The sequence below is a fragment of the Genypterus blacodes genome, unplaced genomic scaffold, assembly GCF_046128005.1.
Source record: "Genypterus blacodes isolate CSIRO-AG114 ecotype Tasmania unplaced genomic scaffold, CSIRO-AGI_Gbla_v1 ptg000115l_1, whole genome shotgun sequence".
NCBI lineage: Eukaryota > Metazoa > Chordata > Actinopteri > Ophidiiformes > Ophidiidae > Genypterus > Genypterus blacodes.
In genome coordinates, this window is record NW_027466919.1 from 172,501 (window position 1) to 177,500 (window position 5,000).

Here is a 5,000-nt window from a genome sequence, read left to right on the forward strand (position 1 = left end):
CTCCTGAACCAGTCTGACTTAATTTCAGAGAGCAGAAACTCACAGAACCACGACGGCCATTCCTCTTTGTTAGAGTGGAGCAGGTTAGGACATGTATGTGTTCAGTCATGCGACTAATGCGTTCCAATGATCGGTCATGAAAATGGAATTATAGTTGATGTTTCAGAGGTTTGAGTCTGTGAGCATCTTTACTTTACTGTCACCACTAAATGGAGTCACACACACACACACACACACACACACACACACACACACACACACACACACACACACACACAAAGGTAATGAAGTGGATCTCTTACCTGGTGCTGTGATTTGTTAGTTTGACGTGTCATTCTGTCTGACGCAGCTCTGCAGGGAACAGTTGGACACACTGAGCCTCCTGAGGCCAGCACACATGAGTCCTCTGAGGAGGAACCCCCTGGAGTGTTTGGCTGAGTCGTCACTCTGATGTTCCCTTGTCTCTGTTCTTCTCCTGCTCCTCATGGATGAGTCGTCTCCACCTTCACAAGCCTAGAAGGTCAGCAGGTCGTTACATAAAGGAGCCACCAGGTAAATCCAGAGCAGCTTGACCTCCATCCTACAGCTCCCCAAACCTGAGGCTGAGGGACCATCAGGCCTTTGTGAGCTCACACAGCTGAGCCTGATTCATGGAAACGAGACATGCGGCTCCCAACGACAACACCAAGACAGTTTAATCTCCAGTAGATTTCTACTCTGTGTTAAGAAGTAGAAACAACCTCCAGAGAAGGAAAGCTATGATCAATCAGACTAAAGGATTAAATGCTTTTATTAAATTTGTTTCATTTCCTCATACTTTAGTTTTTAAGATTCACTCAAGGGAATTTCTGTGTCTATGAGGTTGGAGTTTACGAGTCTGTAAGATTAATCACTGAGTATTCCTCCTGATCATAAAGAGATTTAAATCATAGCTGCACACGCAAATGGATTTCTAAGCAGATTTAGATAGAAAGATACTTTATTTATCCCAAACTGTTTCAGCCTTCAGTGAGAAACATTCGGCCCCTGATCAGAGCCAGGACAGCCTAGGGTCGTATATTTAGGGATTGCAGATATTGGCGTTGTCACGTCCTCAGGTGAAATCCTGTTTACTTCTCCCAGCGCTCCTAAATCCCGTTCAGACCAAGAGGAGCCACATCAGCGCTCTGCTGCCAGGCTCCAGGCTGCCAACAGCTAAACACTGACAAGATGTTTATCCTGAGAGAACGTAACCTCCTTTAACGCAGAGGTATGAGGCAGCAAGATGTGACCTCAGGCCAGACACACACACACACACACACACACACACACACACACACACACACACACACATAGAGAGAAAAATACTTCATGTCCTTTCATTTGAACTTATCAGAACTCAGAACTTATCAATCAACCCCTGTGAATGACAGTCAATGAAAGGTTTGTTCAGCCACACACACACACACACACACACACACACACACACATACACACACACACACACACAGCAGGTTGTCGTCTGGCTGGAGCTGCTGAAGTTTGAAGCTCATTATGTTTCAGTGTGAATGAGCCACTTTGGTCTGATTGAGGTGAGTGAGCTCCTGTTTAGTGAAAGGAGAGAAACACACACACACACACACACTCACACACACACACGCACACAGCTGACAAGAGTAGACCTATGAGCGTCAACGCGTTGTGTTGGTTTTCATGTGTGTGAAGTTTGGAAAATGACTTCCTCTCAAGGACCTCCAGGGAAGATGGTCATGAGAGTACACACACACACACACACACACTGCTCCATTCTTAGAGGAAGAAGCCAACGCTGCAGTAGTACAGAGCTAATTATAGCAGCTTTTAATTGCCTTTTCTGGCTTGAAAGCAACTTCTGTGTGTGTGTGTGTGTGTGTGTGTGTGTGTGTGTGTGTGTGTGTGTGTGAGAGCAGAAGCATGTCATTAGCTAATTAAGTGCCTCAGTGTTTTAGTGTTAAATGCTTTAAGTTCAGCAGCCCAAACTGCCTCCTCGCTCCCTTGCCTCCTCTCCACTTCTCTCACTCGTTTCCTCCTCATCAGTTTTTTTCCTCTCCTGCTCTCCTCTCCCCCCCCGCCCCCCCCCCCCTCTCTGAAGGAAGCAGCAGCATCTGGCTTCCTTGTAAATTGATGTGAGGCCTCCAATCAGAGGAGGAAAGCAGCAGCGAGCTGTAACCAAACAAAGTGTTTCTTCTCTCCTTCCTCTCCTCACAGACGGTCATTATTGGTTGTTGTTGTCACGTTACAGTCTGGAGGCCAGAAGATGAGGGTTTGCCTGAGGAACATCACTAAACAGAAGTCCTCCTCTGCAGCAGGTGCAGTGGTGGAGCTTTCCTGAACGCTAACAAGGATCCAGGATGATCAAACAGCAGGGAGATGAAGATGAAGATGAAGAACATCTCCGTCTGACTCCATGAGGCTCAGTGGAGCTTTACTGAACACAGCTGTGACTCCTTTATCTGTCCATTTGCATTCTGGGTCGACACAATCGGCTCCTTGTGCTTCTGTGTCGTGTCACGTTTGAGTCCAACGACGATCAAAGTACAGGAGATCACATCAGGATCCTGACAGACAGACGGCGTCTATGTTTATATGAATGATGGACAGAATCCTTCTGCTGGTTTCATCACTCAAGCAAACACACACACTAACACACACTAACACACACCAACACACTAACACACACCGACACACACCAAGCAGATGTGTGAACTGAATCTAAACTACACCTGACACACACTCGGGTCCAATATAAAACATCCTTGAAAGAGCAAAGAGCGTGTGTGAGTGTGTGTGTGTGTGTGTGTTTGTGTGGGCTGATCTGTATTCTTCTCCTCTCCTTCTCTTTATGTCTCAGATGATGTTTAGTACGGCAAACAGCACTTAGTGGAATTGGATGTTTTAGATCTCTCTCTCTCTCTCTCTCTCTCTCTCTCTCTCTCTTTCTGTCTCTCTCTGACACACACTCACACACACATCTCCCAGCCTCTCCCTCTATCCTTCCATCCATCTCTTCACACCCCTCCCTCCCTGTCATCTGCCAGCGTCTCTGCCCGTCTCCACAACAAAACCCTGGAGCAGCAACGTTTGCTATAAGAACACACACGGTGGTCGTGAGCGCAAAGCCCTGCGGACCAAACACAACCACACACAACCACACACAACCAAACAATCACACAGGAGCTGGCACCTTAAACGTATTGACTCTTGTGGCGTTTCATCCCTGACTCGCCCTCCACACTTGTTCTCTTCAGTGACAGACGTCAGACTTTAAACAACAACAAACCCCTTCCACACAATCAGAGCGACTCCACCTAGGATGAACTGTCACCTCTCCCGTCTCTCCCTCTTCCCTGCTGCTTGCGCTTCCATCTTCCATCTTCCCACTCGCTCGACAAGCCGCCTCCCCCGAGGCTCCGGCAGACTGATAACAGAGATGGAGCGCGAGCGAGTCAAAGGAAATACAGAGACGGAGATAAAGAGTCACTTCGACTCAGAGCCAGACATCTAGAATCTACACGGATCTGAGGGGATAAGGACACAGAAGGAGGTTCCATTTCTCCTCTATGTCTACTTGACGATGTAGTGATGTAACTCTGGGGATCGGGGTCGGACACTTCCAGGGACCCAGGGCCCGGATACCCTTGAAAGTTCAGAAAGCGCCTGCATAATGGAACAGGAGCGAAGCACAAAGTGCCCCATCCTCTGCGTCACCCCGTTCACATTTCATTTGTTGACTTGTCAGTTATTCACACGTAGTTGAAACTGGTGTCCCCTCTGGGCCGCCACACATGATCTGTCAGCCTGTGACAGGGGACTGAAGCACAGAGAGGAGATTGTTCTTTTTCAGTGCAAACAGCTCGCGGCGGCAGGAAATGGTTGAAATGAAAAAGACGATCGTCATCGTCTGATGCAGCGACATGAAACCTCAACGTCTCATATGTGTGAAGAACGTCACTCAGTGAGAGCTGAGAGGACGTGTGCTGCATGTCACCTTCAATGTTCAACTTCCATGAGAAGTTCCCCAGAAGGATGAATGTCCCTGTGTGTGTGAGTGGGCCCATATGAAGCAGCACCGTGTTTGTCTGACCTGAATATGATGACATCACTGCTTCCTCCTGAAGCTGGAGGCTCTGATCAGCGTCAGTGCAGAAGAGGAGCAGTGACATCATCTGTTAGTGACATCATCTGTTAGTGACATTAACGACAACTGTGATTTCACAAAGCTCAGGTAGCATGTTTACACAATTACTCTCTCTCTCTCTCTCTCTCTCTCTCTCACACACACACACACACACTCAGAAACCCTAAACCCGGGCTGCTAGTGAGACTACAATACGAGACGGAATCAACCACAATGTCCTCAGCTGTCAATCACAGACACGTCCTGATTCCACTCGGGGCGTCCTGATTGGTTCTGTCTAATTTAAGACGTTCCAATTAAGCCGCACAAGTACAAATTCAAGTTTTAGCCATAATTAGAAAATCACTGAAAATAGTCGGTGCACACAGCAGGAGAGTGTTTCTCTGTGTGTGTGTGTGTGTGTGTGTGTGTGTGATACATCCTTTTTTTCCAGGAGAGACACAGAAATATGTCTGTGCAACATTCAAAGGGTAGAATTGTTCATTTCATCAAACAGAAACAGTGAGACTGAAAACAAAGCTCACACACATTTGTATCCTAACTTCTCTTCGAAGGTGTGAATGGGCTCAGGGCTACAGTGCCACTCAGTGGACAGTCTGGGGTATGGCCTTTAGCTCAGGGAACCTGGAAGTCCTCTTCATCATCATGAGGGTTTTTGTTTGTTTGTTTGTAGCGCAATTCTTATTTTAGCTCCATCAAGAAGAAAAGTCATGACAACCTCATTTAAAGTGGTTTAAAGTGATGCTCCTGATGTTTTGCAAGATTGTTTCATTTTCTGGGAAACATTGACATTTTGGGGCTTTATGGCGAGTTTGACCCTGAACCCTCTGTATGTTGTCATGGA